We start from the raw sequence: 25436 nt of genomic DNA on the forward strand, positions 1-25436 counted from the left end.
TGGAGGGATCTCAGGGTACAAGGGTTGGGAAATGATGAAAGTATGGGAGTGATGAAGGATGGAGGGATCACAGGGTATGAGAGGTGGGACACGGTGAATGAAGGGGAGTGACGAAGGTTGGATGGACCTCATGGTACGAGAGGTGAGACACGGTGAATGGAGGTGAGTGACAAGGGATGGAGGGATCTTGGGGTACAAGGGTTTGGACATGGTAAATGGAGGAGAGTGGTAAGGGATGGAGGGGAATGACAAGGAATGGAGGGATCTCAGTGTACAAAGGGTGGGAAATGGTGAATGGAGGGGAGTAATGAGGGACTGAGGGGAGTGATGAGGGATGGGAGGTGAGTGACAAGAGATGGAGGGATCTCGGGGTACATGAATTAGGAAACGGTGAATGGTGTGGAGTGACGAAGGATGGAGTGATCTCGGTGTATGACTGGTGGGAAACGGTGTAAAGTGGGTATAGATAGATGGACCTCAGGGTACAAGGGGTGGAAAATGGTGAATGTAAGGGATTGATGAAGGATGGAGTGATCTCTGGGTGCAAGGTGTGGGACACGATGAACAGAGGGAGTTGACGAGGGATGGAGAGGAGTGACGAGGGATGGAGGGATCTCTGGGTTACAAGGGTGTGAAATGGTGAATGGAGGGGAGTGAGGAGGATGGAGTGATCTTGGCTTACGAGGGGTGGGATACGGTGAAAGGTGGGGATAGATGGACGGATCTCGGCGTACACAGGGTGGTAAATTATAAATGGAGGGGAGTGACTAGGGATGGAGTGATCTCTGGGTACAAGGTGTGGGACACGGTGAACGGAGGGGAGTGCTGAAGGATGGAAGATGTGACAAGGGACAGAGGGATCTCAGGGTACACGAGTTGGGAAACAGTGAATGGTGGGGAGTTACGAATGACGGAGTGATCTCGGGGTTCGAGGGGAGGGATATAGTGAAAGGTGGGGATAGTTGGACTGATCTCGGGGTATGAGAGCTGGGACATGGTGAATGGAGGGGAGTGATGAGAGACTGAGGGGAGTGATGAGGAACAGAGGCAAGTGACAAGAGACGGAGGGATCTTGGGGTACATGAGTTAGGAAACGGTGAATGGTGTGGAGTGACGAAGGACGGAGTGAACTCGGCTTACGAGGGGTGGGATATGGTGAAAAGTGGGGATAGATGGATGGATCTCGGGGTACAAGGTGTGGGAAATGGTGAATGGTGGGGAGTGATGAGGGATGGAGTGATCTCTGGGTACAAGGTGTGAGACGGTGAACAGAGGGGAGTGACGAGGGATGGAGGGATCTTGGGGTTCAAGGGGTGGGAAATGTTGAATAGAGGGGAGTGAAGAAGGATGGAGGGATCTTGGGCTACAAGAGATGGGAAACAGTGAATGGAGGGAATAATGAAGGACAGAGGTATCTCGGGGTATGAGAGGTGGAACATGTGAATGGAGGGGAGTGATGAAGGACGGAAAGATCTTGGGTTACGAGGGGTGGGACACAGTGAATGGAAGGGAGTGACGATGGAAGGAAAGATCTTGGGTTATGAGGGGTGGGTCACAATGAATGGAGGGGAGTGATGAAGGATGGAGGGATCTTGTTGTACGAGAGATGGGAAACAATGGATGATGAAGAACAGAGGTATCTCGGGGAACGAGAGGTGGGACACGGTGAATGGAGGGTAATGATGAGTGACTGAGGGATCTCTTGGCACAAGGTGTGGGACACGGTGAACGGAGAGGAGTGACAAGGGATGGAAGGGAGTGATGAGGGACTGAGTGATCTCGTGTTATGAGGGTTGGGATATGGTGAAAGGTGGGGATAGATGGATGGATCTCAAGGTACAAGGGGAGTGAAATGGTGAATGGAGGGAAGTGATGAGGGTCGGAGGTATCTCGGGTACGAGAGGTGGGACACGGTGAACAGAGGGGAGTGACGAGGGACGAATGGATCTTGGGGTACAAGGATTGGGATACGGTGAATGGAGGGGAGTGATGAGGGATGGAGGGTAGTGATGATGGTTGGAGGGATCTCGGGGTATGAAAGGTGGAACACGGTGAACGGAGGGGAGTGACGAGGGATGGAGGGGAGTGACGAGGGACAGAGTAATCTCAGGTTACGAGGGGTGGGATTCGGTGAAAGGTGGGGATAGATGGATGGATCTCAAGGTACAAGGAGTGGGGAATGGTGAATGGAGGGGAGTGACGAGGGATGGAGGGATCTCGGGGTACAAGGTGTGAGACGGTGAACAGAGGGGAGTGGCAAGGGATGGAGGGATCTTGGGGTTCAAGGGGTGGGAAATGTTGAATAGAGGGGAGTGAAGAAGGATGGAGGGATCTTGGGCTACAAGAGATGGGAAACAGTGAATGGAGGGAATGATGAAGAACAGAGGTATCTCGGAGTATGAGAGGTGGGACATGTGAATGGAGGGGAGTGATGAAGGACGGAAAGATCTTGGGTTACGAGGGGTGGGACACAGTGAATGGAAGGGAGTGACGATGGAAGGAAAGATCTTGGGTTACGAGGGGTGGGACACAGTGAATGGAGGGGAGTGATGAAGGATGGAGGGATCTTGTACGAGAGATGGGAAACAATGGATGATGAAGAACAGAGGTATCTCGGGGAACGAGAGGTGGGACACGATGAATGGAGGGGAATGATGAGTGACTGAGTGATCTCTTGGCACAAGGTGAGGGACACAGTGAACGGAGAGGAATGACAAGGGATGGAGGGGAGTGACGAGGGACGGAGTGATCTCGTGTTATGACGGTTGGGATATGGTGAAAGGTGGGGATAGATAGACAAATCTCAGGGTACAAGGGGAGTGAAATGGTGAATGGAGGGAAGTGATGAGGGTCGGAGGTATCTCGGGTACGAGAGGTGGGACACGGTGAACAGGGGAGTGACGAGGGACGAATGGATCTTGGGGTACAAGGAGTGGGACACGGTGAATGGAGGGGAGTGACAAGGGATGGAGGGTAGTGATGATGGTTGGAGGGATCTTGGGGTACGAGAGGTGAGACAAGGTGAACAGAGGGGAGTGACCAGGGACGAATGGATCTTGGGGTACAAGGAGTGGGACACGGTGAATGGAGGGGAGTGACGAGGGATGGAGGGTAGTGATGATGGTTGGAGGGATCTCGGGGTATGAGAGGTGAGACAAGGTGAATGGAGGAGAGTGACAAGCGACGAAGCGGTCTTGGGATACAAGGGTTTGGAAATGGTGAATGGAGGGGAGTGACGAAGGATGGAGGGATCTTGGGCTACAAGAGATGGGAAACAGTGAATGGAGGGAATGATGAAGGACAGAGGTATCTCGAGGTACGAGAGAGGGACACGTAAATAGAGGGGAGTGACGATCGACGGGAAGATCTTGGGTTACGAGGGGTAGGACACAGTGAATGGAGGGGAGTGACGAAGAATGGAGGGATCTTGTTGTACGAGAGATGGGAAACAATGGATTGAAGGTATGATGAAGGACAGAGGTATCTCGGGGAATGTGAGGTGGGACACGGTGAATGGAGGGGAATGATGAGCGAAGAAGTGATCTCGGTACAAGGTGTGGGACACAGTGAATGGAGGGGAGTGATGAGGGATGGAGTGATCTCGTGTTACGAGGGTTGGAATACAGTGAAAGGTGGGGATAGATGGATGGATCTCGGGGTACAAATGGTGGGAAATGGTGAATGGAGGGGAGAGACGAGGGATGGAAGGATCTTGGGGTACAAGGTGTGGGACGGTGAATGGCAGGGTGTGTCAAAGGATGGAGGAGTGTGATGAGGGATGGAGGGATCATGGGCTTCAAGGGATGGGAAATGGTGAATGGAGGGGAGTGACGGATGGAGGGAGCTGGGGCTACGAGAGATGGTAAACAGTGAATGGAGGGAATGATGAAGGACAGAGGAATCTCGGAGTACAAGAGGTGGGACATATGAATGGAGGGGAGTCACGATGGACGGAGGTATCTTGGGGAATGAGAGATGGGAAACAGTGAATGGAGGGGAATGATGAATGATGGGGGGATCTCGGTTTACAAGAGGTGTGACATGGTGAACGGAGGGGAATGATGAGGGACAGGTACATCTGTACAAGGGGTACAAGGGGTGGGACATGATGAACAGAGGGGAGTGACGAGTGATGGAGAGGAGTAACGAAGGACAGAGTGATCTCGGGTTACGAGGGGTGGGATATGGTGAAAGGTGGGGATAGATGGACAAATCTCGGGGTACAAGGGGTAGGAAACGTTGAATGGAGGGGAGTGATGAGGGATGGAGGAAGCTCGGGGTACAAGTGGTGGGATACAGTGAAAGGTGGGGATAGATGGATGGATCTCGAGGTGCAAGGGGAGTGAAATAGTGAATGGAGGGGAGTGATGAGGGTCGGAGGGATCTCGGGTACGTGAGGTGGGGCACGGTGAACAGAGGGGAGTGATGAGGGACGAATGGATCTTGGTGTACAAGGGGTGGGAAATGTTGAATGGAGCGTAGTGATGAAGGTTGGAGGGATCTTGGGGTATGAGAGGTGGGACAAGGTGAATGGAGGAGAGTGACAAGGGACGAAGGGGTCTCGGGGTACAAGCGTTTGGAAACGGTGAATGGAGGAGAGTGACGAAGGATGGAGGGATCGGGATTCAAGGCGTGGGAAATGTTGAATGGAGCGTAGTGACGAAGGTTGGAGGGATCTTGGGGTATGAGAGGTGGGACAAGGTGAATGGAGGAGAGTGACAAGGGATGAAGGGGTCTCGGGGTACAAGCGTTTGGAAACGGTGAATGGAGGGGAGTGACGAAGGATGAGGGGATCTTGGGCTACGAGAGATGGGAAACAGTGAATAGAGGGAATGAAGAAGGACAGAGGTATCTCGGGGTACGAGAAGTGGGACACGTGAATGGAGCGGAGTGACGATGGACGGAGGGATCTTGGGGAACGAGGGGTGGGACAAAGTGAATGGAGGGGAGTGACAAAGGATGGAGGGATCTTGTTGTACGAGAGTTAGGAAACAGTTCATGGAGGGGAATGATGAAGGACGATGGGATCTTGGGGTACAATGGGTGGGACACGGAAAAAAGAGGTGTGTGGTGAGTGATGGAGGGGATTGACGAGGGATGGAGGGATCTTGGGGTACAAGGGGTGGGACACAGTGAATGGAGGGGAGTGGCGAGGAATGGAGGGTAATGACAAGGGATTGAGGGATCTCGGGGTACAAGGGGTGGGATACAGTGAATGGTGGAGAGTGACGAAAGACGGAGGGATCTCGGGGTACAAGAGGTGGGACATGGTGAATGGAGGGGAATGTCGAGCGACAGAGGAATCTCTAGGTACAAGGGGTGGGACACGGTGAACAGAGGTGAGTGGTGAGTGACGGAGGGGAGTGACGAGAGATGGAGGGATCTTGGGGTACAAGGGGTTGGACATGGTGAACGGAGGGGAGTGGCAAGGGATTGAAGGATCTCGGGGTACAAGGGGTGGGATACGGTGAATGGTGGAGAGTGATGAAGGACGGAGGGATCTCGGGGTACAAGAGGTGGGACATGGTGAATGGAGGGGAATGACGAGCGACGGAGGAATCTCTAGGTACAAGGGGTGGGACACGGTGAACAGAGGTGAGTGGTGAGTGACGGAGGGGAGTGACGAGAGATGGAGGGATCTTGGGGTACAAGGGGTTGGATATGATGAACGGAGGGGAGTGGCAAGGGATTGAGGGATCTCGGGGTACAAGGGGTGGGATACGGTGAATGGAGGTGAATGATGAATGATGGAGGGAACTCGGGGTACGAGAGGTGGGACACGGTGAATGGAGGGGCCTGACGAGGGATGAAGGGATCTTGGGGTCCAAGGGGTGGTGCACGGTGAATGGAGGGGTGTGGCAAGGGATTGAGGGGAATGACGAGGGATGGGAGGGATGGAGGGATTGAGGGGTATAAGGGTAAGGAAACGGTGAATGGTGGGGATAGATGGACGGATCTCAGGTACAAGAGGTGGGAAACGATGATTGGAGGGCAATGATGAAGGATGGAGGGATGTTGGGGTTCGAGAGATGGGTCTCAGTGAATAGAGGGGAGTGACAAGGGTTGGAGGGATCGGGGTATGAGAGGTGGGGCACAATGAATGGAGGTGAGTGATGAGGGATGGAGGGGAGTGATTAGGGATGGAGGCAAGTGACGAGGGATGGAATGATCTCGGGGTACGAGTGGTGTGACATGGTGAATGGTGGGAGTTACGAGGGATGGAGGGATCTCAGGGTACAAGGGGTGGGTCACAGTGAATGGAGGGGAGTGGCGAGGGATGGAGGGGAGTGACGAAGGATGGAGGGACCTCGGGGTACAAGGGATGGGACACGGTGAATGGAGGAGAGTGACGAGGGATGAAGGGATCTCAGGGTACAAGGTTTGGGAAACAGTGAATGGAGGGGACTGACGAAGGATGGAGGGATCTCGGGGTATGAGAGATGAGATGGGAAATGGTGAATGGAGGGGTGTGACGAGGGACAGAGGGACCTCGGGGTACATGGGGTTGGACACGGTGTACAGTGGAAATCTGCAGAGGAGAGAGAGAAGAGGGGATGAGAAAATGGGAGGGGTGGGAGAGAGAGGGGAGAAGGGGGTTGAGGGGCAAAGTATTGGTGAGGAGAGGGGGAGGGAGTGAGAGGGAGAGGGTTAGGTAGAAGGGTTGAGATGGGTGTGTGGAGGGGAGAGAGGGGAGGGGAAGGGGAGAGTGGGGGGAATGTTGGAAAGGTGAGTGGGAGAAAAGTGTGGGGAGGGGTGAGAGGCAGGGTAGTGATTGAGAAGTGGAAGGGGTGAGGGAGTGGATGAGGGGGAGGGTGTGAGAGCGGGAGGGGATGAGAGGGGAAGGGATGAGGGGGGAATGTTGTAGGAGGGGGTGAGTGGGGAAGGGGTGGTGTAGGGTGTGAGGGGCTGAAAGGGGAAGGGGTGAGAGGGGAGGCGGTGAGAGTGGTCGGGGTGTGAGGGTGAGGGGGTGAGATGGAGGGGCTGGGAATAATGGGGGCTGAGAGGGGGGCTTGATGGGGAGGGGTGAGAGGGGAAGTGGTGATGAGTGAGGGGGTGAAGGTGGTGAGAGGGGGAGGGAGTAAGGGGTTGAGAGGGGAAGGGGTGAGGGGGGAAGGTTGTCGGGAAGGGGTGAGAGGGGAATAGGTGGTGTAGGGTGTGAAGGGCTGAAAGGGGAAGGGGTGAGAGGGGAAGTGGTGAGAGTGGTGGGGGTGAGAGGGGAGGGGGCAGAAGGGGGTGAGAGGGGAGGGGGCAGAAGGGGGTGAGAGGGGGAGGGGTGAGATGGGAGGGAGTGAGGGGGAGGAGTTGGGAGGGTGAGGGTGTGATGGGAGGGGATGAGATGGGGAGGGGGTGAGAGGGGGGTTAAAGGGGAAAGGGATGAGAGGGGGAGAAGTTGAGAGAGTGATGGGGTGAGAGAGGTTGAGAGGGGTAGGGGGTGAGGGGGAGGCGGTGAGGATGAGAGAGGAGGAAGGGTTGAGAGGGGAGGGGATGAGTGAGGGGGAGGGGGTGAGAAGTGATGGGGGTGAGAAAGGGAGGGGATGAGAGGGAGAGGGCGGAGGAAAGGTTGAGAGGGGGTGGGGGAGAGAGGGGGAGTGTTCGAGAGTTGGAGGGGTCGAGAGTGGACACGAGAGAAGTAGGGTTTGAGAAGGGGAGTGGGGTGAAAGGGAGGGCTTGAGAGAAGGGAGGGGTTTTGTGACCTCACACTGCCGTGGGGTTCCCGGGTGACACCTCCCTCTGTGACCTCACCCCCACGGGGAGAAGAGTTGTTGTGGGAATCCCCTCCACCCGCAGTCCCACCCTTAGGTCCAGGGCACCCACACTCTCCTCTCACATCTGTGTGCGACTTCGGAGTGAGGGGGAGAGGGGTCGAAGTGGTGGGGGGGGGGGGCGTTGACCCTGCTGGCGCATCCCCGATGAGGCTTATTGCCTTGTTGCTCTGTTCTGTTCTCGTCGCTCCAAGGCATGGTGGGTCCCTGTGGACAGGCAATGACGGGAAGGGGAGGGGAGTGGGAGGAAGGGAGGGGTGTGAGGTGGGAAGTGGTAGGGAGAGTGGGGGAAAGGGATGGTGTGTGGGTTGGGTGGAGATGGGCTGTGAGGGGGAAGGGGTGTGAGGGGGAAGGGATGGGTGTGGGGGAAAGGGGTGGGGAGAATGGAGGGAAGGGGTGGGAAGTGTGGGGATAAGGGGTGGGGAGTGTGGGGGAAAGGGATGGGGTGTGAGGGGGTAAGGGGTGAGGAGTGTGGGAGTAAAGCTGGGGAGTGTGAGGGAAAGGAATGGGTGTGAGGGAGTAAAGGGTGGGGAGTGTGGGGGAAAGGGATGAGTTGTGAGGGGGTAAAGGGTGGGAAGTGTGGGAGTAAGGGGTGGGGATTGTGGGGGGAAGAGATCGAGTGTGAGGTAAGGGGTGGGGAGTGTGGAGGGAAGGGATGGGGAGTATGGGGGAACGGATGGAGAGTGTGGAGGGAAGGGATGGGGAATGTGGAAGGAAGGGGTGGGGAGTGTGGGGGGATGGGGTGGAGTGTGGAGGGAAGGGGTGGGGAGTATGGGGGGAAGGTGTGGGGAGTGTGGAGGGAAGGGGTGAGAGTGTGGAGGGAAGGGATGGGGAGTGTGGGGGAAGGTGTGGGGAGTGGGAGTAAGGGGTGGGGAATGTGGGGAAAGGGATGGGGAGTGTGGGGGAAAGGGATGGGGTGTGAGGGGGTAATGGGGGAAGGGATGGGGTTCTTTCCACTGATAACCATTTCTGGAATTGCTTCCAAGGTCCAGTTGATGCCAATGTTATCAACGACTTCTTCAAACCTCTAAGTAAGTTTCCACTGAGTTGCAGAGGGAGCTTGAATAGGGCCCGGGGAGTGGAGGGGGTTACAGAGACAGGGAGGGGGGTTTTGAACAGCGGGACGGGGAGTGGAGGTGGTTACATAGACAAGGAGGGGGTTTGAACAGGGGGACGGGGAGTGGAAGGGTGACAGAGACAGGGAGGGAATTTGAACAGGTGAACGGGGAGCGAAGGGGTTAGAGACAGGGAGGGGGGATTGAACAGGGGGATGGGGAGCGGAGGGAGTTACAGAGTCAGGGAGGGGGGGTTTGAACAGGGGACGCGGAGTGCAGGTGGTTAGAGACAGGGTGAGGGGTTTGAACAGTGGAACGGGGAGCAGAGGGTGGAGATCAGAGAATATTAACCATAAAACGCGTTGTTCCAGAGTGTGGGAGACCTGGCTCATCCGATCCCTGCATTCCCTCAGGAGAGCCAAGAGATGACGTGTGTCGAGAGATGGGATGTTGCTTCGGGAACCAAACCTGTTACCGCAAAGTACCTCACAGTGAGTTAAAGCTGGGGGATCAGGAGGAGTGAGCACGGATGGGGGAGAGATGGGGAGAGGGGGGAGATGGGGAGGGAGGAGGGAGAAGAGAGGGAGAGGGTGGGTGATGGGGAGAGTTGGAGAGGGGGAGGAAGGGGAGGGGGAGAGAGGGGAGGGGGAAATCGAGGAGGAAGTGGAGCGATGGGGAGAGGGATGGGGAGACAGGGAGGGAGAAGAGAGGGGGAGGCTGGGTGATGGGGGAGTGAGAGTTGGAGAGGGGGAGAAAGGGGGGAGGGAGGGGGAGGGGAGAGATTGCGGGGAAGAGGAGTGATGGGGAGAGAGGGTAGGGGAGTGGGAGAAGAGAGGGGAGGCTGGGTGATGGGGAGAGAGAGTTGTAGAAGGGGAAGGAAGGGAGGTAAATAGAGAGGGGGAGAGAGGGGGGGGAGAGGGGGAGGGGATTGAGATGTAACACACTCCCCACTGACCCTGTGCTCTTCCCACACAGGAAATAGAATTGTCCTCCACTACAGCTTGGTGTTGATGCTACTTCTCCTGACGGTCGGCTCTTTGGTCTGTCTTTGTTATATCTGGTGGGTCATCTCACTCCCTCAACTGTCTCTGTAACCCCCTCCACTCCGCGTCCCCCTGTTCAAACCCCCTCCCTGTCTCTGTAAACCCCCCACTCCGTGTCCCCTGTTTAAACCCCCTCCCTGTCTCTGTAACCCCCTCCACTCCGCGTCCCTGTTCAAATCCCCTCCCTGTCTCTGTAACCCCCTCCACTCTGCGTCCCCCTGTTCAAACCCCCTCCCTGTCTCTGTAACTTCCTCCACTTCGCATCCCCCTGTTCAAACCCACTCCCTGTTTCTGTTACTCCCCTCCACGCCACCTCCCCCTGTTCAAATCCCCTCCGTCTCTGTAACCACCTCCACTACCTGTCCCCATGTTCAAACCTCCCTCCCTGTCTCTGTAACCCCCTCCCCTCCCCATCCCCCCTGTTCCACCCCCTCTCCATCTCTGTATCCCGCCCCCTTAAGTTTTCCCATCCTGTATCTCCACAGCCATCTGAAGAATTTGAAAGCTGAGCAGTCGAAGGTGAAAGAGGCAGAACTCACTCAACTGCTGATGAAGGTCTTAAACGATGACAGTGACACAGAGTGACCCACGGGAGGGGGAGAGAGGGAGAGGGGAGAGAGGGGAGAGAGGGAGAGGGGAGAGAGGGGGAGGGAGTGAGGCTGGAGAGGAGGGAGAGGGAAAGTGGGGAGAGAAGGGGGAGATTTGGGTGAGAGAGGGTGGAGTGGGGGGGGAGGGAGGGAAATGGGGAGGGTTGAGAGGAGGGAGGGGAGAGGGGTGAGGGGGTGGGTGGAGTGGGGATAGGGAAGGGGAGGGGGAGAGGGGTGAGAGAGAAAAGGGGAGAGGGGAAGAGGGTGAAGAGAGGAAGGGAGAGAGAGGGAGATGGGGAGAGAGGGAGATGGGGAGAGAGGGGAGAGGAGGAGAAGGGGTAAGGGAGGAGGAGATAGGGGATAGGGGTGGGAGAGAGGGGAGGAGAGAGTAAGAGACAGTGGGGAGGATAGAAAGGGGGAGAGAGGAGGTGGAGTGGTGAAGGAGGTGGGACAGAGATCAGGGCAGTGGGGAGAGTGAGATAGAAGAGTGGGAAAGAGACCACAATGTGTGAGGACAGGCCTTGACGGAGTGCTTCCAGCCCCTTCTCGCTCCCCGTATTCCTCGACTAGACAGGGTCCTGAACTCTGTGATGCAGGGGACATTTGGAGGATATCGAATTGTTGCTTCAACACTCCCCAGACACGTCATGCTGACCAGGACTGGTCAATTTGGTCATTGATATCTAACTTGTAAATAAATTTCACTGATATTTACAATTTGAGGTATCAAATTGGGGATTGGGACCCATAATCTAGGCCCACCCTCCCAGGGGCTGGGACTGAGGGAGCCACACTGTTGGGGGAGAAGTATATACTCTGGGACCGGAGCCAATAATCCAGGCCCACCCTCCCCAGGGCCGGGACTGAGGGAGCCACACTGTCGGGGGGGAGGGGGAGATGTATTTACTCTGGGACCAGGGCCCATAATCCAGGCCCACCCTCCCCAGGTCAGGACTGAGGGAGCCATACTGTCGGGGAAGATGTATATACTATGGGACCAGGGCCCATAATCTAGGCCCACCCTTCCAGGGGCCAGGCTGGGACTGAGGGAGCCACACTGTCGGGGGGGGGGGGGGGGTGGAGGGGGGTGGGGGGGGAGATGTATTTACTCTGGGACCGGATCTATGAGCAGGAGTTACCTGTTGGGACACACCTCCTGAACTTGTTGCTTCCTGCCACACAAGTTAATCCAGTTTTAGTTTCTACTTTGTGTAAGAGTCCACAGGGAGCAGCAGCCTCTGTGCGTGAGAGAGAGAGACTCAGATTGATCTCCTCTTGGGGGGGACAGCAAGTGAGGAGAGAGTGGAGACAGGGAAAGGTAAAGAGAGGGAGGGAGGGAGGGAGAGAAGGGTGAGGGGGAGAGAGAGAGAGAGAGAGAGAGCAGAATATCAGGGGAGGGCAGAGAGGGAGAGGAGAGAGAGGGGGAGAAGGGGAAAGAGAGACGGGGAGGGGAGAGGGGAGGGGAGAGTGAGGGACTAGGGGTTGGGAGAGGGGGAGAGATAGAAGGGGAGAGAGAGGGAGTGTGGGGGAGGGGGGGAGAGAGGGGGGAGGGGATGATTATCCGTGGACTGACACGCTGCTCCCTGGCCCTCTGGATTGCTGTGGCCCTGGACGTGGTTGCCTCTGTGCTCTGCTGGTTGGGGTGTTCGGTGACCTGCAGCGGGGCGGGCGAGACTACGGTGACACCCTCATCTACACGGGGGCCATTGGGGTCTTCCTCAGCTTGCTGGGCTGGGTGCTGTGGTACGCAGGCAACCTGGAGCTGTCTCCCGCCGAGCTGGACACCGACTACACCCCCCAGGAATCTTCGGCCCACCGGCTTGTCCGCCACATCTCCCGTCGCCTTTCCCTGCGGCTCAGCTGGCCCCGCAGAGGGGACAGACGCGGGGAGGCTGAATGAGGGGGCGACTGAGGCAGAAGGGAGGTAGGTTGGCCACGAGGGGCCGAAGGAGGGTGATGAGAAGAGAGAGAGAGAGAGAGGGATAGAGGGAAGAGAGGGGGAGAAGGGATGGGAGAGGGAGAGAAGAGGGAGAGGGGAAATAGGGGGAGAAAAGAGAGGGGAGGGAGGGGCAGAGAAGAGGGAGAGAAACAGAGAAGGGAGAGAGGGTGAGGAGTGGGAGGGAAAGGGAAAGGGAGTGGGGGAGAGAGGGAGAGGCAGAGGGAAGGGATAGGAGGGAAGGAGAAGGGAGAGGGGAAGAGAGAAAAGTGGAGGAGAGTGGAAAGGGGAGGAGGGATCGGTGAGAACAATGGGGAAAGGGAAGGGAGAGGGGCAGAAGAGAGGGGGGAGCGATAGGGACAGAGATGGGGATAGATGGGGAGAGAGAGGGGGGATGAGTGGGCAAGAGACGAGGTGAGAGGGGAAGAGTGAGTGAGACGGGGAGAGAGGGGAAGAGAGGGCCGAGAAAAGGTAAGGATATGGGGGAGAAAAGGGAAGAGAAGGGGAGGGGAGGGAAGAGAGTGGGAGAGAGGTGCAAAGAGCAAAGAGGGAAGGGGACAGAGAGAGCAGGTAATGAGAAACAGGTTGCGTTCTCTCATCTCTTCCCCACCTCTCCTCTCTCCCCTCTCTTTTCCCTCTCTCCCTCTGCCCTCTCTTCCCCTTCACCCTCTGCCCCTCATCTCTCCCTCCCCTCTCCCTCTGACCCCCTCTCTTATCTCTCCCCTCCCCTCTCTCTTTCTCCCCCTCTCCCACTGCCCTCTTTCTCTCCTCTCTCCCTCTGCCCCTCTTTCTCTCCCTCTCTCCCTCTGCCCCCTCTCACTTTCTCCCCCTTCCTTCCCTCTCTCCCACTCTCACCTCCATCCTGTCCCTCTTTCCCTTTACCCCCTGGGGATGAGGTGGGGAAGCATATATTTTTAACCACCCCCCAACACCCATCTCTCCTCAGGTCCCCGTCACTCTCTCCATGCCATGGGACACCCGCTTGAGGTACGTCCAACCTCCAGACCCGGTGAGAGGGACGTCCCAGAGAAGATGGCAGGAGTTCCCATCCAGGCATCCGGGGAATCGAACCCATCTCCACAGGGACCCTAACCTCGCAATTCGATTCCCCGCCACTCCAGTCGCTCTGAGATCGGATCTGGAAGTGATGACCCAATAAAATATGGAAAAATTACTGGGGGGGTGTCTCCAAGAGTGTTGTGCTGTGGGAGAGAGAGGGGGAGATAGGGGAGGGGAGACAGGAGAAAGAGGGGAGGGGAGGGGAGGACAGGGAGAAAGAGGAGGGGAAAGGGAAGGAGACGGGAAGAAAGGGGAGGGTAGATAAGAGGAAGGAGAGGGGAAGGTGAGGGGAATTGGGGTAAAAAAAGGAGGGATGGGGTGAGAGAGTGGAGAGAGTAAGTGGGAGGGGCAAGAGGGGTGGAGAGGGAGGTGGGAGAACAGGGGAAAAGATGGGAAAGTGGGGAGAGAATGATGAGAGGGAGGAAGGATGGAGAGCAAGGGGAGAGACGAGAGGGGAGGGTGGAGGAGAGATGGGGAGAAAGGAGAGTGGGAAAAAGGTAGAGGGGAGGAGAGAGTAGGGGAGAGGTGGGGAGAGGGAGGAAAGAGGGGAGAGGGAGAAAAGAGGGGAGGGGTGGGGAGAGAAAGGGGAGGGATCGGGAGAGGGGGGGAGAAAAGGATGGGGTGGAGAAAGAGGGGAGGGATTGGGAGAGGCAGAGAATTTGGAAGAGAGGGGAGTGAGGGTGGGAGAGGGGCCTAATTTATGGGAGGGACAGAGAGGGGGAAGGAATGTAGAGAGGGTGTGTGGTAGAGGGGGAGAGATAAGGGAAGAGGAGAAAGTGAGAGAGGGAGAGACAGGAGAGGGGTAAAAAGTGGAGAGGGAGGGGAGTGCAGCATGAATAAAATCTCATGACTGGAGGGAGAACAAACGCTTTTATTAGCTTATAACTAAAGGTGGGGTCTCACAGTCATCTGGTTTAGGCGGAAACCAGGGTTATATGTGGGAAGATGGGGGCGGAGATAGGAGGCGGAGCCTGGAAGTGGGGCCAGCCATCGGCACCACACCTGACCAGTGAATCCCAGTTCACTGCATTCATCCCTTCCTGTAGAATTTAGGGTCTGTGAATGACGACAGAGACCAGGGGTTTCAGAAAAAAGTTGAAATATATACAGTTATTTACAGGTTAAGTGGTCCAGGGGTCTGGAGATCCTGGTGGAGCACCTTAGCACGCAGGGGGCCTTGACTCCTTGGGTCTCCTGGTCCCCTTGTGAGGGAGGAGAGGTGGGCTGGGGTCTCTGGCTCCTCCTGAACCGGATCCCCTGAGGCCCTGACTGGGGGTGGTGAGAATGAGCTCTGTGGGTTGCAGGGCACCTGAGGCAATGGACCCTTTGTTTGTTCCAGCGGGTGCCAGGTCCCTGACGAAGACGGTGTCGTCCTTGCAATCCGGGTACTCCACGTAGGCGAATGTGGGATTGGCATGGAGCAGTTTCACCCTCTCCACCAGATGGTTGGTCTTGATTCTCCTCACATGCTTCCTAAGAAGGACTGGACCAGGAGTGGTGAGCCAGACTGGGAGTGTAATTCCCGATGCCGACCTTCTTTCGAAAGTGAATAGGAGCTCATGAGGAGTAGCATTGGTATGTACATAGTATGGACTGGATGATCATGGGGAGGACATCCTGCCAGCACGAGATCGAGATTGGAAGGCCTTTTGACTTCAGGGCCAGTTTGACAGCCTTCCAGACTGTGGTGTTCTCCTTTACAACCTGCCCATTCCCCTGGGGTTGTAGCTAGTAATCCCGCTGGACATGATGCCCTCACCGGCAGGTACTGATGCAGCTCGTCGCCCATAAAGGATGAGCCCTGGTTGCTATGAATATAGCTGGAATACCCGAACAGGGTGAAAATGGAGTCTAGGCTTTCATATCTGATGAGATAGACGTGTCTGCACATGGAATGGCGAACGGGAAGCAGGAGTACTCATCAGTGACAGAGAGGAAGAATGTGTTCCCGTTCGTGGAGGAGAGAGGTCCCTTAAAATCTACGCTGAGCCATTCGTAGGGCCAGGATGACAATCACGCACACCTTTGCAGGGCAGTAAAAGTGTGGCTATCACTCCGCGCAGACCTGGCAAGACCTGGTCATTTCCCTGATGCCTTCCATGGAGTACGACAGATTGCGCACCTTGACAAAATGAGTCATGCAGGTGACCACTGGATGGGAGAGCTCATTATTCAGAGACCGCAGTTGGCCGGTGTGTGCAGAGGTACGGCTTCCTCTGGATAAGGCATCTGGAGGGTCATTAAGGGCTCCTGGCTAATAGATGATGTCATAATTGTAGGTGGAGAGCTCGATCTTCCACCCAGCAATCTTGTCATTCTTGATTTTTCCCCTCTTGATATTATTGAACATGAATGCGACAGAGCGCAGGTCAGTGAGGAGCATAAATTTCATACCAGCCAGGTAGTGTCTCCAGTGCCTCATGGCTTCTACAAGGGCTTGAGCCTCCTTTACCACAGAGGGGTTCCGGAGCTCAAGGCCTTGTAGTGTCTGTGGTAAAAATTCCACCGGCCTTCCTGTAGTGCACGTCGAAAGAATCAAAGGCTTGTTGATCTGAACCAAGGCTTTTATTAACAAAAGACTGGAGCGTATCACATGTAGGTCGACCAGTCCAGAATGATCTGGGTCTGGCTAGGAGCATCCCTTTAAGATCTGCCAGTAGGCGTGGCTATGCTATCAGCCAATCACAGCCATCCTATACTATAATATACACATATATACATTGGTGATAAAATCCGTACTATCACATTCACCCCTTCTTTGAGAACTGACCCCAGAGTGAATGAAGGGCTGTAAAAAAAAAGGGGGGAGAAAGAAAGACTAGTGGGAGGTTAGGGGCCATAACGGTCAGGGGGACTGATCGTCCGGCGCAACCGCCATGGTGCTGGGATTGGGGCCACTGGAGTCGTGTCACTGGCGGGATCATTGGATGCATACACCACCTCGCTCAATTCCCCAACATCATTGTCGACAGGCTGGCCCGAGTTGTTGCCACTGGCTCTGGAGGGGGGCGTGCTGATCCCTCTGTTCAAGCATGTGACCTAGGGGAGAAGGATTTGGAGGAGGTTGGATTGGGAGCGAAGCCAGATCTGATCCGGCTTGGGATAGGTCCCTTGCCGAGACCGTGTCCTCCCGCCCATCTGGGTACTCAATGTATGCATAATGCGGGTTTGCATGGAGTAACATCACCTGGTCAACCAGAGGGTCATTCTTTGAGTACCGGACATGGTGTTGCAGGAGGACAGGTCCAGGAACCATGAGCTGGTGTGGTTGTTCCCAATTTGGATTTCCTCGGGAAAGAGAACATACTTTTATGGGGAGTGACGTTCATTGTGGTGCATAGGAGGGAATGGATGGAATGTAGGGTGCTAGTGAGTACGTCCTGCCAGCAAGGGGTGGGGAGGCCTTTGGACCGGAGGGAAAGCGTGACCACTGTCCAGACGGTGGCATTCTCTCTTTCGACTTGCCCATTACTGCGTGGGTTAGAGCTGGTGGTTTTGCTCGATGCAATACCACGCTCCAGGAGATACTGCCGCAACTCAATACTCATAAATGAGGACCTGCCCCCCATCACTGTGGATGTAACTGGGGTATCTGAAGATGGCAAAGATGCTGTGCGAGCCCTCTATGACTGAGGAGGTGGTCATGTCCGAGCAGGGCACAGCGAATGGGAAGTGAGAGTACTCATCGATCACTGTAAGAATGTAGATGTTAAGTCCACTCTTAGATGTTGAAATGGCCGGGTGGTTTTGATGATGTGGGTGTTCTCCGGGCAGAAGAAGTGGGACATGCACTCGGGCAGGCTCGAGTCATGGAGCGAATCTCCTCGACCATGTAGAGCAGGTTGCGGGCCTTAACAAAGTGCACAAATCTAGTGATCCCCAGATGACAGAGCTCCTCGTGGAGTCTCTGCAGCATGTCCAGTGGTATGTTGGCGCAAATCCCCCTGGAGAGCACGTCTGGCGGGTTGTTGATCTTACCAGGCTGGTACAGTATGTCGTAATTGAAGGTGGAGAGTTCGATCTTGTCATTCATTTTTTTCCCAAATTTTATTTAAAACATTTTTTTGAAAACAAAATGCAATCAAAGAACAGCAAAAAGATTTTAGATACATAAAGAAAAACCCTCCCCACCCTCCCAACCCTTCAGCCAGCTCCCTTAAGGGGAGCCAAATACAAAACCAAAACAGAATGTATAGAATATTTCAAAGTATTTTCAAATTCATATAAGAATAAGAAGACCACATATTAACAAAGAAGGAATAATTATCACGTGTTACATGTAATTTTTTCCATAATACAAGCTCTTAATTCATTATGCTAACATACTATATTAATCTCCACATTATCTTTCCAAGTACTAGCTACACACTTTCGTGCTATGAACAATGCTAAACATACAAAGGCAATTTGATATTTATCCAATCCCAATCCCTTCAAGTAAACCATACAGCCCAACAAAAAAATTGATTGGTCTAGTGGTAATTTAATCTTAAATAATTTTTCCAAGACCAATCGAATTCCTTCCCAAAATGGTTGTACTTTAACATAAGACCAAGAAGCATGTAAAAAAAGTTCCAATACATAGTCCACATTGAAAACAAGAATCCAAATTGCTAAACCCATATTTTTTCAATTTCTCTGGAGTCAAATATAACTGATGTAAAAAATTATAATTAACCATTCCATGTCTTACTTCGTCAATTTAGTTACACTGTCGGTCGTGACACATAATCTCCCAATTGTCTTCAGGAAAATTATGTTAAATCACTTTCCCATTTAAGTCTAGATTTCTCCCATCCCGGTTTATCCATACTATCTTGTAACAATTGATACATAACTGAAATATAACCTTTCTTTGGTATAGAGGAAATCAAAGACTCAAATTTCATCAACATGGGTAAATTCATCTCTTTACCATAATTATCTTTTATCAAAGCTGAGTTGATAATACACAAATAAAGAATTTACAGATATATCAAATGTCTCCCTCAAATGGTTAAAGGAAAGAAACTGTCCTTCTTCAAAGCAATCCTGAACTATCTTTATACCCTTGGAATTCCATCTCTTTAAATGATTATTAAACAGGGAATAAGTTGATTATGGTAGAATGGAGTTTGAATTGATAATTTACCCTTCGACCCTAAAACCATATTTCTTTTACCCCATATCTTTAACAAGTGTTTTAATACTGGCATATTACATTCCACCAATAAATTCATATTCCATTTAAATATGAACTGATGTACCTCACCTTCAGAAATACAAGCCATTTCCACCTTCGCCCAACTCAGAGGTTGGTCCATATCCGTCAATCTACTAACAAATTTCAACTGAGCTGCTTCATAATAATTTTGAAAATGAGGTAATTGAAGACCACCCAATGCATATTTCCATGTAAGTTTATGTAAAGCTACTCGTGCTAATTTCCCCTTCCATAAAAATTCCCGTACTGCACTATTCAAATCCTGAAAGAAACTCCTTGAAAGTAAACAAGTTATCAACTGAAACAAATATTGGATTTGAGGAAAAATATTCATTTTAATACAATTTACTCAACCAATTAATGTTAACAGAAGATCTTTCCATTTAATCAAATCCATTTTAATCCTTTTTAATAAAGGAACATAATTTAATTTATATAAAGATCAGTAATCTGCATTTACTGTTACTCCCAAATATTTAATTCTATCTGACCATTTCAATTTTATAATATTTTTATATTCTGAATAATCTCCTTCCCCAACTGGTAATATTTCACTCTTATCCTAGTTTACCTTATATCCAAATAACTCCCCAAATTTCAGGAAGCAATCTTGCAAATATTTCAAAGACTGGTCCGGTTCTTTCAAATAGACCAACACATCATTCACAAATAAATTAATCTTATATTCATCATCTGCAATTCTCATCCCTTTAATCTTATCATTCTGCCGTATTGTCTGAGCTAATGGTTGAATAGCCAATGCAAACAAGGCAAACACCCTAGCAATTGGGTTTTTATATAAAGTTTTAACCCAACCAATAAAATAAAGGCCAAAATTAAATTTCTCTAATACATTAAATAAAAAATTCCATTTAACCCTGTCAAAAACTTTTTCTGCATCCAGTGGAACCACCATTGGGTGGTTGGGTTGCTGTCTAGATGCATTGACCAATGTAATCAATCTAAGAATATTATCAAACGCATTTCTATTCTTAATTAAACCTGTTTGATCTACATGTATCATCTGAAGTAAACATTTAGCAAGTCTATTCACTAATACTTTTGCCATAATTTTATAATCTACATTTAATAAAGAAATAGGCCTATATGAAGATATTTTCAATGGATCCCTATCTTTCTTTAAAATCACAGTAATTATAGCACTCAAACAAGATTCTGATAACACCTGATCCTCAGTTATTTGCTGTAGAACATCTCCAAATACCGAGGATAAATCTTCATAAAATATTTTATAAAATTCAGCAGAAAATCCATTATACCCCGGTGACTTCCCATTCAGCATCTCTTGTATAACTTCTTTAATCTCGAAATCTGTAAATGGAGCTTCTAATTCCCTAACCTCCTCCTCTCCTAAAACAGGTAAATTTAATTTAGATAAATAAGAATCAATAGAACCAGCTTCCTGCTTTCCCTCAGAAGTATATAATTGTTGATAAAATGAATAAAACTGGTCATTAATTTCCTGAGGTTTATAGGTAACTATTGAATTCTTTTTAACAGCATTAATAATCTGTGATGTTTGTTCTGTTTTTAATTGCCAAGCTAACACCTTATGAGCCCTCTCTCCTAATTCATAGTAACGTTGCTTAGATTGATTAATTAAATGCTCATACTGGTAGGTTTGCAGTGTATTATAACGTAGTTTCAACTTCCCTAAAGCTGCCTTTTTATCTTCTGTAACATTTTTCTGAAATTCCTTTTCCAACTCAGTAATTTGTTTCTCCAATGTTAAACTTTCCACCACATATTGTTTTTTTTAACTTTCGTAGTATAATAATAATTTGCCCATGCAAATATGCTTTCAAGTACCCCACAATACAAAATTACTACTTACTGTATTAATATTCTCAGCCAAGAATAAAGCAATCTGTTCCTTAACAAAAGTAAAAAAATTCTGGTTGCTTTAATAGCATTGTATTAAGCTGCCATCTATAAGACAATTGCACCACTTCCAGACTTGCACAAGAGAAAAACAACATAGAATGATCCGATATGACTCGACTTTTATATTCGGCATGGAGTACTCTACCTTGTAAATGTGCCGATGCCAAAAAAAAATCTATTCTAGAAAATGAATCATGTCTAAATGAATGAAAGGAGAAATCTTTCTTTGTAGGATTTACTCTCCTCCAAATATCAATTAAATTCAAATTTTTCATCAAGGCCCCTATTTGTATTGCCATCTTTGATTTCCTTATACTTTTTGGAGACCTATCCAAACAAAGGATCTAAAACACAGTTAAAATCTGCCCCAACCAAAATATTTTCCTTGGCCTGATTTAACAAGAAAAAAGCCTCTGACCTAAACCTTTCATCATCCACATTAGGTGCGAAGATATTTAACAAAGTTCACAATTCAGGAAAAAAATGTTACAATTCAACCTCAAAACCTTCCCTGCATTTCCTTCGAAGGTTTCTAATTCAAACGGTAATTTCTTATGAATTAAGATCTTTACACCTCTCACCTTGGAATTGAAGGAAGAAGAAAATACACGACCAACCCAATCTCTCTTAGATTTCAGATGTTCTTTTTCAGTCAAATGCAAAAAAGCAATATCGACTTTCTTTTTTTTTATACGTCAATACTTGTTTTTTTTTAATTTTTTATTTTTCACTCTATAAACCACATTGATCAAGATACATACATTTTCCTTTTCAAATATATACAGTGTCGTTTTCTCCCCCCCTCCTCCCTCTTCCCATCCCACCCTCCCTACCTCCCCTCCCATTCATTTAAAGTTCAGAATTTAAGATACATTAAACCCGTCAAACAATGTTGTCACTCAATAAAAATAAACAAGAAATTCCACTGAGTCAATTCTTTTCATTTCCTTCTCCTTTCGTTATTTTAGGTGGTAGATGTCCCCGGTAGGTTTTCTCTATTGTATTTCATGTATGGCTCCCATATTTGTTCAAATATTGTAATATTATTTCTTAAATTATATGTTATTTTTTCTAGTGGAATACATTTATTCATTTCTATATACCATTGTTGTATTCTCAAGTTATCTTTTATTTTTAAGGCTGATATAATACATTTTTTTGCTACAGGTAGGGCTATCCTAACAAATCTTTTTTGTGCTCCATCCAAATCAAGTCCAAATTCTTTGTTTTTTATGTTACTTAGGAGGAAGATCTCTGGGTTTTTTGGTATATTGCTTTTTGTGATTTTATTTAATATCTGGTTTAGATCTTCCCAAAATTTTTTCACTTTCTCACATGTCCAGATTGCATGAATTGTTGTTCCCATTTCCTTTTTACAGTGAAAACATCTGTCAGATACTGTTGGGTCCCATTTATTTAACTTTTGAGGTGTATCCAGTTATATTGTATCATACGTAACCTCGTATTTATTGTATTTCTCATAGTTCCTGAGCATAATTTCTCCAATGTTTCATTCTTTATCTTTATGTTTAGATCTTGTTCGCATTTTTGTTTAGTTTTACTATTTGTTTCCTCGTTCTCCTTTTCTTGTAGTTTAATATACATGTTTATTATAAATTTTTTGATTATCATTGTGTCTGTAATCACATATTCAAAATTACTTCCCTCTGGTAATCTCAGACTGCTTCCCAATTTGTCCTTCAAGTAGGATTTCAGTTGGTAGTATGCCAACACTGTATCGTGAGTTATATTATATTTATCCTTCATTTGTTCAAAGGATAATAATTTATTTCCTGAAAAGCAATTTTCTATTCTTTTGATCCCTTTTTTCTCCCATTCTCTAAAGGAAGGGTTATCTATTGTAAAAGGGATTAGCTGATTTTGCATCAGTATTAGTTTTGGTAGTTGGTAATTTGTTTTATTCCTTTCTACATGAATCTTCTTCCAAATATTGAGTAGATGATGTAATACTGGAGAATTCCTACATTGTACCAATTTTTCATCCCATTTATATAATATATGTTCAGGTATCTTCTCCCCTATTTTATCTAGATCTAATCTAGTCCAATCTGGCTTTTCCCTTGTTTGATAATAATCTGATAGGTATCTTAATTGTGCGGCTCTATAATAATTTTTAAACTTTGGCAGTTGTAAGCCTCCTTGTTTATACCATTCTGTTAATTTATCTAGTGCTATCCTCAGTTTCCCCCCTTTCCATAAAAATTTCCTTATTATTTTCTTTAACACCTTGAAGAATTTCTCCATCAAGTGTATTGGCAATGCCTGAAATAAGTATTGTATCCTTGGGAAAATGTTCATTTTAATACAGTTTATCCTTCCTATTAGTGTTAGTGGTAAGTCTTTCCAATGCTCTAAGTCGTCCTATAATTTTTTCATTAGTGGATAATAATTGAGTTTATATAGATGGCCGAGGTTTTTATTTATTTGTATACCTAGGTATCGTATTGCTTGCATTTGCCATCTGAATGGTGATTCTTTCTTAAATTTTGAGAAATCCACATTATTAATTGGCATTGCTTCACTTTTATTTGCGTTAATCTTGTATTCCGACACTTCTCCATATTCCTTCAATTTCTTATGTAATTCTTTTATTGATATTTCTGGTTCTGTTAAGTATACTATAACGTCATCTGCAAATAAACTGATTTTATATTCCTTGTCGTTTATTTTTATCCCTTTTATTTTATTTTCTGTTCTTATCAGTTCTGCTAGTGGTTCTATGGCTAACGCGAACAATAAGGGCGATAGTGGGCATCCCTGCCTTGTTGATCTGCTTAAGTTAAATTGTTTTGATATATATCCATTTACTGTCAGTTTCGCCAATGGCCCCTTATATAATGCTTTAATCCAATTAATATATTTCACTGGTAAACTGAATTTTTGTAGTACTTTGAATAAATAATTCCATTCTACTCTGTCAAAGGCCTTCTCTGCGTCTAATGCAACCGCTACTGTGGAGCTTTATTCCCTTCTACTGCATGAATTAAGTTAATAAATTTACAAATATTGTCTGTTGTTCGTCTTTTTTTAATAAATCCAGTTTGGTCTAGATTTACTATTTTTGGTACATAGTCGGCTAATCTGTTTGCTAATAGTTTAGCTATTATCTTATAATCTGTGTTAAGTAAAGATATTGGTCTATATGACGCTGGTGCGAGTGGATCTTTCCCTGTCTTTGGTATTACTGTAATCATTGCTGTTTTACATGAATCTGGTAAGCTTTGTGTTTTATCAATCTGGTTGATTATTTCCAGGTGGGGAGGAATTAATAAATCTTTAAATGTTTTATAGAATTCTATTGGGAATCCATCCTCTCCTGGTGTTTTATTATTCGGTAGTTTTTTTATTATCTCTTGTATTTCTACTATACCAAATGGTTCTGTTAATTTATTTTGTTCCTCTATTTGTAATTTTGGTAGTTCAATTTTAGTTAAAAATTCATCTATTTTCCCTTCTTTCCCTTCGTTTTCGGTTTGGTATAATTGTTCGTAGAATTCTCTGAAGTTTTCATTAAGCTCCGTTGGATTATATGTAATTTGTTTGTCTTTTTTCCTTGATGCCAATACCATTCTCTTAGTTTGTTCTGTCTTAAGCTGCCATGCTAGAATTGTGTGCATTTTTTCTCCTAGTTCATAATATTTCTGTTTTGTCTTCATTATGTTCTTCTCCACCTTATATGTTTGTAGTGTTACATATTTTATTTTTTTATCTGCCAATTCTCTTCTTTTAGTTGTGTCTTCCTTCATTGCTAATTCTTTTTCTATATTTGCTATTTCCCTTTCCAACTGCTCTGTTTCCTGATTGTAGTCCTTCTTCATCTTGGTTACATAACTTATTATTTGCCCTCTGATGAACGCTTTCATTGCATCCCATAGTATAAACTTATCTTTCACTGATTCCGTATTTATTTCAAAGTACATTTTAATTTTTCTTTCAATTAATTCTCTAAAATCCTGCCTTTTAAGTAGCATGGAGTTTAATCTCCATCTATACATTCTTGGAGGGATGTCCTCTAACTCTATTGTCAATATCAGGGGTGAGTGGTCCAATAATATTCTAGCTTTATATTCTGTTTTTCTAACTCTGTCTTGCATGCGAGCTGATAACAGGAATAGGTCTATTCTTGAGTATGTTTTATGTCTACCCGAATAATATGAATATTCCTTTTCCTTTGGGTGTTGTTTCCTCCATATATCCAAAAGTTGCATTTCTTGCATCGATTTATTTATAAATTTAGTTACTTTGTTCTTTCTGTTAATTTTTTTCCCAGTTTTATCCATGTTTGAATCCAAATTAAGGTTGAAATCCCCTCCTATTTGTATGTTCCCTTGCATGTCTGCTATCTTCAAAAAAATATCTTGCATAAATTTTTGATCTTCTTCGTTAGGTGAATATACATTGAGTAAATTCCAAAACTCCAAATATATCTGACATTTTATCATTGCATATCTCCCTGCTGGATCTATTATTTCCTCTTCTATTTTAATTGGTACATTTTTATTGATTAATATAGCTACTCCTCTAGCTTTTGAATTATATGACGCTGCTGTTACATGTCCTATACAATCTCTCTTTAATTTCTTGTGCTCCATTTCTGTTAAGTGTGTTTCTTGCACGAATGCTATATCAATTTTTTCTTTTTTCAGTAAATTTAGCAGTTTCTTCCTTTTGATTTGGTTATGTATTCCGTTAATACTTAAAGACATATAGTTCAACGTAGCCATTTCATACTTTGTTTATCTTCCCTTTCCGTTTCCTCATCATCACCTTTCCTTCTTATCCATTTCTGCTTTCTTGTTTTGAACACTTTATAAGACAACATTTCTAAAACATCAAGCATTTCCCTTATTCTCCTATCTAAAAT

The sequence above is a fragment of the Narcine bancroftii genome, chromosome 3, assembly GCF_036971445.1.
Source record: "Narcine bancroftii isolate sNarBan1 chromosome 3, sNarBan1.hap1, whole genome shotgun sequence".
Lineage (NCBI taxonomy): Eukaryota > Metazoa > Chordata > Chondrichthyes > Torpediniformes > Narcinidae > Narcine > Narcine bancroftii.